General features: G+C 32.3%; 1 pseudogene; it reads left to right on the forward strand.

The window, feature by feature from the left end:
* Positions 1,504–3,102, forward strand: LOC109821612 (annotated as a pseudogene).

Below are 16,189 nucleotides of genomic sequence, written 5' to 3' on the forward strand. Positions count from 1 at the left end.
GGGGTTTTTGCAAACTTTCAGAGGGTTTTTTATAAACTTTCTGGGGGTTTCTGCAAACTTTCAGGGGGTTTCTGTAAACTTTCAGGGGGTTTTTATGTAAACTTTCAGGGGGGTTTCTGCAAACTTTCAGGGGGTTTTCTGTAAACTTTCAGGGGGTTTTCTGTAAACTTTTAGATGTTTTTCTGCAAACTTTCATGGGATTTTCTACAAACTTTTAGTGGTTTTATGTAAACTTTTAGGTAGTTTTTTGCAAACTTTCAGGGGGGTTTTATAAACTTTTAGGGGGTTTTCTATAAATTTTTAGGGGGTTTTCTGTAAACATTTCTTTCTCAAAATCCATGAGCTATGAGCGTAATTGTTCATTTCTTCATATTTGTTGTTGGTTAAAGTCTATTATTTTTTCCATGTTTGTTCTTAATTACAGAGTGTCCCCAAGTAAATCTCTTTGAAATTTTTTTATCACGCCGGATAACAATACACGCTCTTTTTCTCTCCTGTTTCTCGCACAATAGACACAAGTTTTGCAAATTACACTTGGCCGCACACGCATATATCTCCTGCCGATGAAGAATTATGAGCGCCTACTTTTTATATTTATATATCCTTGAGGGTGTTTTTTGCAATTTTTAAAAGTTTGAGGGTGTTACTTGCAAATTTGATATTTATAGGGGACTACCAAAAAATTTTAGATTTCATGTGTCATTTGCAAGTTTAGAAAATTCTAAGATTGTTTTGTAGTTTTGAACTCTTGAGGGTGCTTTTTGTAATTTTTAAACTTTGACGGTGCTTTTTGTAAATTATAAATTTATAGGAGGTTGCTAGTAATTTTTTGATTTCATGTGTCATTTGTAGGCTTTGAAATTTCATGATGGTTTTGTAATTCTAAACTATGGAGGGTGTTTTTCTAAAAATTTAAATTTTTGAGGGTGTTAATTGTAAATTTTAAATTTATAGGAGACTATTGAATTTTTTTAGATTTTATATATCATTTGCAAGTTTAGAAAACTCTAAGATTGTTTGGTAATTTTGAAGTCTTGAGAATGATTTTCTCATTTCTACAACTTTTAAGGGTATTTTTTGTAAATTATAAATTTTCAGTGGGCTGGTGATAATTTTTGAATTTCATGTGTCATTTGTGAGGTTAGAAAATTTTGATAGTTTTTTATAATTTTTAACTCTTGAGGGCGTTTTTATAATATTTTAAACTTTAAGGGTGTTTTTTGCAAATCTCAAATTTTAAGGGGTTTTAGTCATTTTAAGTGTTTTCTATAATTTTTAACTTTTAAAAATAAGTTTTGTAAAAATAAGTTTTGTAATTGTTGAAGCGTTGAGGGTGTTTTTAAAACAATATCCATCTAAACGGGTAAATGGGTGGGTAATAACCCGTGTTGAAGCGTTGAGGGTGTTTTTAAAACAATATCCATCTAAACGGGTAAATGGGTGGGTAATAACCCGTCCATTAATGACTCATTTATCTTTAATAAAAACTATATCCACTCATTTATGACCCATTTAACTATATGGCTGGGTTTAGATGGTTTATTTGACGGGTGGATATGGGTAGGTAATTGATTTTGGGTGCATTTTGTCATCCCTACTACCGCATAATGGGTTTCAATGCCCAATGAGTTTCTTGACAAAGTGTAGCAAGCCACAGATTAAGATGGGCCTCTTTTTATAGGCCTTTCACAAAGTTGAATATAGCACAACCTAAAAAGGGTGCGGTTTTTTTTCTTCTTTTTTTGGTAGGGGGTTTGGGGTGCGGGGGGTGCGGGGTGGGGGGGATCAAACAATATGATACATTGATATTTAAAGACAAATATACATGACCATTGTCACGTTATACATCAATTGGTATAAAAGAGATGAAAATAGTTGTTTACCAAACACTAATTGAAAGACTATTAGCTTGAACTAATATTAACATATGGCCTCCTCGCTTAAAAGAAGGAAAAGTAAAACCTCAAAAAAACGCACATGCATAATAACATTTGAAATTCAGAAAAATATCATAAAAACGCCATTCTACTCCAATTATAAGTTATTGAATATAATATTTTAAAGCCCACATAATATATGGTATCTATTTTTTTCTCCAGAAACCTTGAACTCCAAGGGAAAAAGGAACGTCAAATTCTGAATAAAACTACAAAGAAAAGGTTTAAATTTGGTATAAACTTTAGAAAATTAGTAGGTCATGCATCCTACTAATTAACAATTTTGATGATGATGATTAGAATAATGGAAAGGGGTTTTTATTTCTAGACCTAAAAATTTACCTTGATTTATCTTTAAGCCCAACATTTTTTGTTTGTATCTTTAAACACAATCAGCTTTTGTATTTGCCTTTAAACCCAAATTGTATTATTTAGAAGTAGAGTATCTTGTATTTATATATTCAAATGGTAAAAACCTCAAAATGCCCCTTTCAATACCCCCACTTAAATCTGTATTCCTAATCCATCAAAATAGAGTAGCGATCCTCATCAAAACCCCGCTACCCAAAAATCATCGACTCCAACCCCCGACCCTTTCCTCTCCAACCCCAGCCCTAACCCCAGCCCCAACCTCTACCCCTCCCTCGACATGAAGGATCTTGTTGAAAACCTCTTTCCCGACTCTGGCAAGGACTCTCCTCCCTCCTCCGACCAACTCTCGCCGTTAGTAGAGGAAATCCTAGTATGCATCCCCGGCGCGATCTTGCATCTCATCGACAAGCAGAATAGCGTCGAGCTTACCTCTTGCAAGTTCTCCGTCACAAGGATCTGCCAGGCCGAGAACATAGTCGCCATCCTCGCCCACATCAGCGGCATCCAGTGGCCGCTTGCCCACGACGAGGCTGTCATAAAGCTCTATGGCTCCCACCACGACCCCTCCGAAGCCTCAAAATCTAAAGAGAATCTGCTAAATTATGGCCTGACCTTCTTGTTGAAGGACCAGTAGGAGCTGATCAAGGAGCTCGATTTGATTCTCGAGAGTTGTAGTTCTATGATCTGTGTATTACGGCGCCCTCAGCGGCATCCAGTGGCCGCTTGCCCACGACGAGGCTGTCATAAAGCTCTATGGCTCCCACCACGACCCCTCCGAAGCCTCAAAATCTAAAGAGAATCTGCTAAATTATGGCCTGACCTTCTTGTTGAAGGACCAGTAGGAGCTGATCAAGGAGCTCGATTTGATTCTCGAGAGTTGTAGTTCTATGATCTGTGTATTACGGCGCCCACTATTCTTTTGATCCGTGTATCATTTGATTTCAGGATATAAACGTCAACCTCAAGCTAAGTTCACCGGATGCTAGATGCCATCAATCTCAGCTTTTGTTGCAGTTCTATGAGTTCAGCCAAGCCAACTGTTATATGCAAATTTGTTAGATTATGAAAGTAGATAATTTGAAAGTTTTGTTACTGTTATATGCAAATTTGTTCATATTTTTGTGTATAAATATGTGTTTAGAGTTTGATTTGTAAAATATTATTCTCAATTTGTTAGACTATGAAAGTAGATAATCTAAAAGTTTTGTTAGTGCGATTTTGTTACTGTAGGATTTTGTGTAATTTTGGAGTTCGTAAGACTATGGAAGTAGATAATCTGAAAGTTTTGTGAGTGCTATTTTGTTCTTGTGTAATTTTTGTGAGTGCAACCAAGCCTGATCTTGCATGTAAATTTCTCTTTGATTGAAAGTGTAACGTGATAAATTGAAAGTGTAGTGTGATAACCTACAAGTGTAGCGTGATAAATTAAAAGTGTAGCGTGATAGCATGTAAGTGTAGCATAATAAATTAAAAGTGTAGCGTGATAACCTATAAGTATAGCATGATAACATGTAAGTGTAGCGTGATAACCTATAGGTGTAGTGTAATAAACTGTAAGTGTAACGTGATAACCTGAAAGTGTAGCGAGATAAACTGAAAGTGTAGCGTGATAACCTGAAAGTGTAGCATGATAAACTTGAAAGTGTAACGTGATAAACTGGAAGTGTAGTATTATAACTTGTAAGTGTAGCGTGATAATATGTAAGCGTAGCGTCAAAAACTGTAAGTGTTGCGTGATAAATTAAAAGTGTAGTGTGATAACCTGTAAGTGTAGCGTAGCATGATAAAATATAAGTGTAGTATGATAAATTGAAAGTGTAGCGTTATAACATGTAAGTGTAGTGTGACAAATTAAAAGTAGCATGATAAACTGAAAGTGTAGCGTGATAACATGTAAGTGTAGTGTGACAAATTGAAAGTGTAGCATGATAAACTATAAGTGTGGTGTGATAACATGTAAGTGTAGCATGATAAACTAAAAGTGTAGCGTGATAACTTAAAAGTATAGTGTGATAAGACGTGATAACATGTAAGTGTAGTATGATAAACTAAAAGTATAGCATGATAAAATATAAGTGTAGCGTAATAAACTTAAAGTGTAGCGTGATAACCTGAAAATATAGTGTGATAACATGTAAGTGTAGCATGATAAATTGAAAGTGTAGCGTGATAACATGTAAGTGTAGTGTGTTAAACTAAAAGTATAGCATGATAAATTTAAAGTGTAGCGTGATGATATGAAAGTCTAGCGTGATAAACTGTAAGTGTAGCTTGATAAATTATAAGTATAGCATGTATACTTGTGCACAAGTCATACAAAACACATAACTAAACAATCATACAAAACATATAACACATATCTTACATCCAAAATTAAGACAAAAACATATCTTATATTGATCCAAAAGTATCATGTAACTAAAAAATCATACAAAACACATAACAAATAAATACCTTATATCCAAAATTATGACAAAAACATGTCTTACGTTGATCCAAAAGTATCACATAACTAAACAATCATACAAAACACATAACAAACACATACCTAACATCCAAAATTATGATAAAAATGTGTCTTACATTGATCCAAAAGTATGCCACTTCCGCAAAACTATAACACAAAACGCATGCATGTTTGTAATATTTTGCTTAGAATATATCTAGTCTGCAATAGGTTGTCTACATGTTATACGGTTGTGACCATATTGTTAACATCTACTATATTTTAACTCTTTATAGGGATTCAACCCTGAAGGAATGCGCTTTGTTCTTGGTCTTCCACAAAGAATTGATGTTGTCGGCGGCCGGATCATCATATTTTCATCATATACATATGGCTTGTCATCGTCAGGAATTTGGTATATAGGAAAGGAGTAGCATTTGCGGTATGTCTTCACACTAAAGTAGTGAGAAATATAGGAGTAAAGAATGTCATTATTTTGTCGAATTACCATAGCCGCATGTATAATTGACCCACCCTGACTGGTCAATAAGAAATATAGGAACTCTACTCAATTGATGCACCCTGACTGGTCGATAAGAATACTAACGTGGTCCATTCTCTCTTTACAATCTAAATTTGAGTATTCTACAGATGAACAGAGTTATTATGCAAACATTATAGTGAGAAAATGTTTGAATATAACGTGATGAGATTTTAAGTATTATAATACAAAAAAGCCATTGTGTTTCCTCATATGAAAGTGGCAGCAGACAATACCAAAGAGAAGTAAAATAATATCATTTGTGCAACTAAAATAAGGGTGTAAATGGTACATAAAGAGGGATTTGCACAAAACAATCATGAAAGTAAATTTAACAGCAATTGCCTACTCTAAGATTCAATTGGAGTCATAATTGACATTACCTACTTCAAGACTCTAAGTTATTGATATTCCAACCCAATTTTGAAAGACTTCTACAATGCAATCTACCATAAAGTGTCTTCAACTAATTTAATATTGAATGACAAATTTGAAGCCATCAAGTGACAATGGGGCTTATTTCTCACATCAAGAGCGCTGATTATTTATATGACCAATATTCATGACAGTAGATTTATTTGTGAGGAAATATTGAAATGAGGTAAATATGGAGATTAAAACAAGCAATGAACTTCAAATCACTTTGATATAAGTCTGATCCTGATTATAACTTTTGATGGACAAGATATAGCATAGGCATACCTATCAGACTGTTTCGGCATCATCCAGATTAAAGTAGATAAAAATTATCCCTTTAGATGACTAGTACTACATTCATCTAAATCAAAACAAGTATATATGTTAACTCGGAGAAGAGAAGGTTTTTCAATGCTTAAATTACTATAAGACATAGAAATTCAAAAGTAAACAATAGTCATAATCTGATACTTTAAACAGAGTATGTGATATTAGAATAAAATACTCAATAAAATAATGTTTTAGAATATATTGAGTATGAGCGACTGAGACATACCAAATCCATCAAGAGAAGCTAGAACAACTTCCCCCGACAATAATCCAAAGAACTTCTTTCCAACCTTTGAATTCACAGCAGAGCTTGTGAAAAATCCAGATATTTTCACAACTCCAGAAAGGATACCAGGTACCACATTCTCTGACATTTTGGTGACCCTTTTAACCCTGGAAGAAATAAGAATGTAAACAACCAGGCATCAATATAAAATTTTGGTAGGTCTCATGTTTATGAGTTTATTGTCTAATCTGGTTTTGATGATTAACAAACAATTCCTAACATCGTTTGTCGAGTGTTTTGCATTTGCTTGTTAGGTATTCTACACAAACTTCCTCCATGGTTAGAATTAAGCATTAACAGCGATATCTTGGAGGTTGAAGGAAAATTGAAATGAAACCATCACAATTCAAGTCAAATACGAGATCATGCTTCATCTATACTACCAAGCTGAGGATTGTCCAAGATCGAGCTCAAATGAAGACTTTTAGCTTGGGTATAGTAGTTTAGTACTACCAAGCTGAGGATTGTCCAAGATCGAGCTCAAATGAAGACTTTTAGCTTGGGTATAGTAGTTTAGTTTTATACTTTGTCCAAGATCGAGCTCAAATGAAGACTTTTAGCTTGGGTATAGTAGTTTAGTTTTATACTTTATGTGTTTATGCTTAAAGCTTAAATTATTCATATACACAAACATATTTGTTTATGATTATCACTTTTGAGAATATAATGTGTTTTTGGATTATAAACTAAATGACATTGTTTTACACATTTCCTAAAGTCTATCAATCTATTAAAAAGAATCTCAGAGCTTGTTTGAAAGGAATTTATCAAAATCAAGTTTTAACAAGTTCGTATTTTTGAATGTTTTGCAAATTGATGAGTTTTCACAAATGGGAAATGTTATTTTAGATATTCCTTTTCCAACATGTTTATTTTCACATATATATACAATTCCCCAAGTTTTACTATTTTTGAAGTTAATTTGCTATTTTAAATCGATTTTAGAAAATTAAGTTTTTAGCAAAATTAAGAATCTAAAATATCATGTTATCGGTCAACCGATGGGTTCCACCAGTCGACCGACCAATACAAATTTTTTTAGCCGATCTTTTATAGTCTAATAATTCGACCGATTCTCTAGATCAGTCGACCGATCAACGATAAAATTGCTATAACGGCTAGTTTCTATATCTTGTTGTTTGAGAGGCTATAAAAAGCCCTCAAGCCTCATTTCTTTTTTATGGATGTTTAACTGAGTTTTTGACAGTTTGTTTCAAGAGCTTAAATATGGTTTGGTTTATGCAAAAAGAGTTTTACAAAGAGAATGCTTTCAATTTCAGTTTTGAGGAGTTCAACCTCAAATCTCTATATTTGCATCTCTTTGTTTAGAGAAGTTTTTCTAAACTCTTTCTCTAACTAATTTATATTATTGATTATTATATATAAACTAGATTTAATTGAGTTTGATTTTATTTTACTCATTGTTTACACACACACACACAACTACTTGAGCTTAAGTAGTTCACATATTGTACATTTAAGTTGTGATAGTGTTTCATTGAGAGAGCTTACAATTCGTTCTCACTTGTTTAGAGAACAAAATATTTATTCGCACTCATTGTGAAAACACGTTGTAATATACAAGAACACTTAGAGGAATGGTTGGAGAGAGATTGGGGTTAATTCCAAGAGGAGTGAGTTGGTAGTAAAGCCTAGGGAGAGATTGTAAATCCAAACACTTGAGAAAGATAACATGGGTAGTCCAACACTTAGAAGAGTGTAGCTTGTGTGATTGACAACATGTATTGTAAACATTATCGATGAACGCTGAAAGGCGTTATTGTATAGTTCATGTTGATATAGTGGAGATCTCCTCGAGGTGAGGAGCAGAGACGTAGGTCGTGGGTTGACCGAACTCCGTGTGATCAATTCTTGTTGTTTGCAATTGTGTTTTTGGTGCATTATCTCTCTTATATCTTGTGCTTATTATTTATATCGCCTATTGTATAATTGTTTATCCTTGCATATCCTCTTGTATATCATATTATCAAGGATTTTGCATTATTAGTTTTTAATTTAGCATCTAAATTAGATTAGATTAGCATTTGCCCTATTGGCTCCCACCCCCGTCCGCCCCTCACTCTAGGAGTACTTAACAAACTTTGTGTCAGAGTTTTAGAAGCGCAGGCTTAATTTAGTAGATCTTTTGGTTTTTGAGGCTGATTCGGAGGAGTCGTAGTAGGGTGAATATGGTGTGGGGGCCTTCAGCTGACGTGGACATCGTCTCGGGCAAGGCGCCATGGAAACGCAGCATCGATGAGGGTGAGGACGATGACAATATTCTTAGCCTGGTGGATCCTTGTAATGGAGAATTCACCGAAGGTGAGCTCGATGTTGTTTTGCTTGTCAATGAGTGTAGGGTCAAAAAATTAATGTTTGATTAATTTCTTATTTTAAGAAAACTGGGTTCGATCACTTGGTATGAAACCCTTACAATCACTCACACTCTCTCTCGATTACAGATGAAGAGAAGATTAATTCAGCTCTGCCTTATTTAACGTAGATTCTTGGTGGTGAAAGGATGCTTCCCCCATGCTTGAGTCGAGATTGCCTCCCATTGACGATCAGAACAAGATTACTGGAGCTTCTGACGTTCGTTAGGCTGCTAGAATCGAGGTTCGAATCCCAGATCTAAACGTAGGAGCTCTGATTTCTAATGATTACCAAAAGTTTTAAAAATCCGAACGAACCAAAACTCTTTCCTCGGTAGCCATCCATGGCTATTTATAGGGTTTAAGCATGTAACCGATGTGTTACAATCACGAGTAGAGGGGCGTAACTACCTCCTCTAAATCAGCATGCGCCGTAACATGCTCCTGAAGATTAGCCCACATGGCTGACTAAGTTTTCAGAGTCGTTAAAACTAAATATCATGTGGACGACGAGCCACGGGATTCGTCAAGTAAGACGAGCCTCGATACGCAGCGAGGTTTGCCTTACAAAATAAACTTCACAGTAAGTCAGCTTCTTCCGACGAATTTTGTCTTCACTAACTTCGTCTGACAAACTTCGTATTCACTAACAAACTTTGTCTCCTATAGCTGAGTCCAACTACGTAGCAAGTCTTGTAAATTTTCTTTTGACGAGCCTCATCTTCACTAATGAGCTTTACGTCTGGTGGTGAGTTCCGAACCTCGTATCCAATGACGATTTTCATCTTCAAAAGTAGCTTTGTTCGATAATGAACTTTAATGTCGAGCTTCGCGACGTAGCGAACCTCGTCTTTGGTGTTGCGTTTCGCTGCGTGGCGACCCTTGTTCCTAAAGTAAATTTCACTAAACAATGAACCTTGTTTCAAATTAGGACGAGGTTCGTTTTTCTGACAATCCTCTTCATATTTTGAAGCTTGCCATTTTTGAATGCCTACAATGAGATGCAAGATCATGTTGGGCATGCATGCTAGGGTTTCCTCTACCGGCAGCAAGAGTTTGTTGGAGGAGAGAGGGGAGTCCTCGTCGGAGTCGGGGAAGAGGTTTTCAACGAGATCCTTCATGTCGAGGGAGGAGTAGAGGTTGGGGCTGGGGTTAGGGCTGGAGTTGGGGCTAGGGTTGGAGAGGAAAGGGCTCGGGTTGGAGTCGATGATTTTGGGGTAAATGGGTTTTGATGTGGATCACTACTCTATTTTGATGGGTTAGGGATACAGATTTAAGTGGGATATTGAAATGGGTATTTTGGGGTTTTTGTTGGAAACATGAAATACAACTCAGCGGAAAAAGCATATCATGACTATTAATCAAAATTAATTAAATATTAGAAAAATACCTGAAACGCTTTAAGCATATCATGACTATTAATCAAAATTAATTAAATATTAGAAAAATACCTGAAACGCTTTCCGAATTTTTACAATAATCTGTCCCGAGATCAATCCGAAATAGCTTCCTCAAGAGAAAAAGCCTCCAATTAAAATTCACTCGTCACCGTAGAGGAGCAATACTGAGAGATAGGTTCTCAAAAATCTATTTCTTCATATTATCTTCATAATATTTTAAATCTCTTCTCATAAGGCTACATATGAACCCTATTTATAGGATTACACTAGTCTTAGAGATATTAACTTTAAACAATTCATAATTATCTAGAACTCTATCCATAACAATTAAGGATAGAGTAGATTTGTTTAAAAACTTTATCCCTAACAATTAAGGATAGAAATAGATTTATTCAAAAACTTTATCCATAACAATTAAGGATAGAAATAAAATTGTATTGCATGTATACCTCTTCTAATGACATTAGTGAGACCAATTGGGTCCCATATCGAGAACCAATTATTAATCAAATTAATAATTTTAATTTAACAATCAAATCCCTATCCGACCAATTGTTCATAAAAGCTCTTCCATAATATGGGATTAATTATTAATAAATAATATCTTACATTCAATCCCTTCCAGTATCATTTATTCTAGGCAACTCTTTTAAGTAGGACAACTCACCTATTTGCTCATGTCTAAATTTGCAATTCCCATGAACATAAATAAAAATTATTTTGAAACATCAAAATATTTTATTTTTTATAAGAAAATAAATTTTGTAAAAATATTTTCAAAGCTACCTGCCGGCAGGAATTTAATAGCTTCATGGGAATGCATAATAAATTAACTCATCATAATGAGCATACTGGATCCTATCTAGACATCCATCATTTTCCTAAATGAAATTTAGCAACCCAATGTTTCAGGTTGTGTAGCGCTTGCTAAACAAGCTTAACCATCACATCAAAGCATACTAAATTATCAAATCAAAAATAACAATATCATCAAGTCAAAGAGACCATGTAACAATTTGAACTCTCTATCTCTTAGGTGACTCATCCTAGAGAATTCAAATACGGTCTAGTGCTACACACATCATAATACGTGCTTATGACATACACCCGGAGAATCTCCACTCCCGATGGTTGAGACCCACCACCATATCTCATATATCGGTGTCATGCATAATAACATGTTATAACAAAGTTATCATTTACTAGTTATAGGTTAAGCACAAATTTAAGAAATTTCTAAGTTAGATCATATCTCCAAGCAAGTGACTATCACAGTGCATGATCTAACAAAATAACTTCTAAGGATATATATAACGATTATATAAATAATACCCAAATTATGTGCAATAATTAAATTTATTAACATTACCATATTATTATATAATTTGTATTGGATGTTCAAGGGCAAATTATTATTACTATTCCAGCAATCTCCCACTTGCCCTAACATCCAATCAGATGTAATCCTTATTCTCATCTGTCAAAAACATTTTAAAACAATGGTCTATAAAAGGATATTAAATGTTATTTGCTCAGCCATCTATTAAACCATAACATGTTTCTTCTTATTAACCTTTAATAAGATTATTTTTCTTTCTAAGTTTCTTGCAACAGCTCCATTACTATCAAATAATAATGAGAAAGAAAATTATTACAAGAAATAATATTAAGCTTATGGAGTAACTCATTAATCCATATTCCTTCTTTTAATGATTTAACATGGCACTACATATTCTGTTATTATTATTAATGATATAAATATAACCCGAAACAGACTTTCTATTATTAGGATTGGATTGAAAACTACTTACAAGATCAGTAGTTTCTAAAACGCTCAATCTTTTTGGGACACATTTCCTTAAAGAGTGATTGTTTATGTCTTATAGGAACCATTCCTTTCTTGGAATCTTTTTAAGTTGAATCTTTTATGGATCTTATCCATATAAGTAGATTATAACAATTCTATATATCTATTTCTCTATCTATATAGAGTTTAAGATCTACGATATAGAATGTCAAAAGAAAATCCTTCATAAAGAACTAAATCTTACTTTTACTCATGACATTAAAAAATATCATTCTTAATGAGCAATATGTCATCAACATGCAATGACAGGAATATAATGGACTTACTTTATTGTTTCTTATACACACATTTTTTTTAAGGATATGATCAATCATTTCATCAAAATGAATGTTTAATTGATTAAGTTCATAACTTTAATTGATTCAATTAATCAATTTTCTCTTCTTGAATTTTACATACTTGATTCTATAATATGTAAATATCTTCTTAAAGATATCCATTCAAGAAGGTTATTTTAAAATCTATTTATTGATATCTTATATTCATAACACGTTGAAATGACTAAATGGATCTTTATGAACTATAATATTACAATTAGATGAAAAGATTCTTCAATAATTAATATCTGTTTGTCATCAAATATGGCATCAGGTCTCTTACATGAAATCATGTCCAACATGACTTTTGTGTAAGTTTTAGGATTTTTATTCTCCTTGTTACTTTTCATCAAGTATATTTTAACAAGTCTATTGTACTATACAGGTGGATGAAAATCCTATTTGATCTCCTAATTATAATCAGTGTACTGAACAATAAATTTAGTAAGTAAATCTCCATTTACTTTATTACTTGAAGCTCCCACTAAATTTATACAATATTCAACTCATTTGAAGTTTCTCCCACTAGATTAAATAACTCTCCCACTAAAGAAAATAAATTTTCTTCTTGAGTTATACAAATCCTAATCATCAAGCTTGACTTTATAAAAGAACATATTTCTAGTAATAATTATTGTCTGAAAACTACACTAGGATTATCAATATAATACCTAGTATTTTCTTTAGGATAACATACTAGTAGGATGTTATTTACCTTAGACTCCCATTTTGTCCATATTTTATTCTCTCATGAGAATATGACAACTCCAGATCTTCAAGCGTCATACACTTAATTTTCTTCATATCCATGTCTAATATGGAGTGAAAGAAAAAGATTTGGCAGGAATTCTACATAATAAATAATATGCAATCTCCAATGCATAACCTATTAGAAAATAAGAACAGGTTAATGCGCATCATAAACCTAACCATATCGAATAAGGTTTAGTTCCATCTTTCATACAAATAATTAGGAGAGATAAATTAGTAGATGTCAAAGTACTAACAATTCTATTTTGTTCATAAATCTCTTAAACTCCTAAGAATAGGAACTTGTCACCTGGATCAAATCAGATGACTTTGATACTTTTATCAAACTCCTCTTTAACTTCAATAACATTCTAATTTATGATGCAATCGTATAAATACATTAATATATAATTGCATCATATATGAATGCTATAAAATAAGAATATTTAACTATAGCTTTAACATTTAAAGGATCATATACATCTGAATGTATGAAGTCAAGGGTACGCAAGAGCTTTAGCACTATTTTAGAAAAATAGTTTGGTCATATGTCTCTTAGACAATATTTACAAGTTGAGAATTATTCTAATTTAGAAAATTCAAAAGGACTATCATTTATCAATTTATTGATCTTATCAACATTAACATGACCTTGTATTTTTGTGCCAAAGATAAGTTGGATTACCTTGATCCAAACTATATTTTAAGAGATTTATCAATTCCAATAACATTACATAAGAGTTAAGGGTGGCAATCATGAAAAATAAACGGTTTTAATTTCATAATTATCAACAAAGCAATTTCTAAACTTTTAATAGAAATTCTATTTTACAAGAAAATAGAAAATCACTACTATAAAATTTAAAAAATGGAAATCAAATTTCTTCTAACTTTAAGAAACATTAAGACAATCTTTAAGTTTCATTTCATGCCCTTCACTCAAAACAAAAATAAATTTCTTATTTTTATTATTTTTATTTACAATGCTGAAACTAGGGCTTTTATTTTCATTGTCAAAGTTAATCTTTTCATGTACTCTTACAACAAATTTGTAAGTATGTAAAGATAAACTAGAATGAATATATCATATATAAAAATCATTCACATTAGTAGACTCTACTAATCAATGGGTGAACTGTCTTCAAAAGATATTTCTTTATAAAGTGACATAATGTAACCTTTACAATTTTCTTTTTTAATGACTTTTATTATTTAAATTTCTGCTTCATGTTTAGAAACCTATTTTACTTTTTAGATTTCTCTCTTAAGAAAATTTTCTTTTCTTAATACTGGACAATCCAGTTCGATATCCATCATTATGGATTTAACCTGCTTAATAATATTCTTTTCACTTTTTCTTTAACAAGTTGTTCAATTCTAATACAACGGTAGTTAAATTAAACAAGGAGTGAGATTAGGAAGTAAATATCACATCAACGTTTGATTTCGATCTTAACTTCCAACAAATCTAATTTGTAGATATATATCAAAACATCTTATGAAAATATATATATCTATTTTCATCTTATGAACATTACTTTTATCATTATTATCTTTAAGCAGGATTATGACTGGTGATCTTTATCATCAGTTACATCTGGTTAAGCAGGTATGTCACCTTAGACAATCATAGGTCAAACATTCAGCATTTGAAAATTAAATAGATTTCTTTTCCAATCCAATAGTTTGGGCTATCTAATTTATAATCATTCAATAACATATCAAAATGACAAAATTCAGTCATCATGTATAAGCAGAATATAATAACACAAATATTACAAGTTATTATTTTATTATTGCACAATCATTACAGGGATATATTAAGTAATGATTTCACATTTAACATTTCTCTCATTTATTTAAATGTGAACAGGAAATCCAAGTTTAATTATAAACCTCCAGATTTTCAAGATCGAATATAATTAAACAAAGTAGAATCATCTATTCAATCATTAACAATTAACGATTTTCCTTTAAATTTGGTCTTTGATGTAAGATGTGCCCCACTATTTTAGCGAGCACCCCAAGACATCAATGAAGTATTGACCCATCAATCCAGCTATTTTATATAAAACATGTGGCACTACCTATTTTAGTCTAGTGGTCCCATTATACATAAAATACTTGGCATCCTTATGCGAGGTATAACTAGATAATAAATTTTAACAAACATTATCCTTTGTGGCATCAGATAAGTTAAAAAATTATTATCCAAGTTATATCTCTATGATGGAAGGCCTTTAGATTTATATTTCTTAAAAAAATAATATATCTACACTTCTATACAACTTTTGTTATTTATTATAACTGAGAGAAAATAACAACAGTTAATTTCTAATAAATTTTAAATTGTCTTATTTAATAAAACAAATTCAGAAAAATTATGGACCTTACAATAATTTTTCATGTATTACTTTAATCACATGAATTATTGAATTTAAACAATTTAAAATCAACATGATCATATCACAAGTATAATACAAACAATATTTTAGAAATATATATGATACAATATCATTTCTAACAATTCACTAAGAGTTAGATAATCTTTTCAATAAAAGAAACTAAACTATACATGCATATGGAATTTAGAACAATTTCTACAACTGCTAGGGTCTAATCAAAAGTTAGTCTATATATTCAGATGGATCTTAAAACAGTTTCAAAATCAATCAGGAGGGTGAAGCTAATTTCACATCAAAATTAATATACTAGTAGACTCAGAACAAATTTTGGATCAAATAGGGGTCTGTAACTAATTTTATAGTTATTCATCAATACTGGTGAACTTCAAAACAGTTTCTGAATTAAACAGGGGTTTGATAATAATTTTACAGCTATTCATCAATACTCATGGACTTCAAAACAGTTTCTGGTTTTATCAGGGAGCTATAACTAATTTTATAGCATGTTTGAGAACATGATAGACTTCAGAACAGTTTCTGGGTCAATCAGGGGTGTCAAATTAATTTTACAATAAAATTCAAATCTAATAGGGTTCGGGTCTGGTTCTGTTTGCGGGTCAGACCCGTTCAACTAAAAATTTAAATCTTAATGGGTTTGGGTTCATAACCCTTAATGAAAATAAACCCAATAAGATATCATCTTCTTCAAAGAAGATCTAGGGTTTGGGCTAAGGATGTGGATGGCCCGC

This window comes from Asparagus officinalis, chromosome 8, assembly GCF_001876935.1.
Source record: "Asparagus officinalis chromosome 8, Aspof.V1, whole genome shotgun sequence".
NCBI lineage: Eukaryota > Viridiplantae > Streptophyta > Magnoliopsida > Asparagales > Asparagaceae > Asparagus > Asparagus officinalis.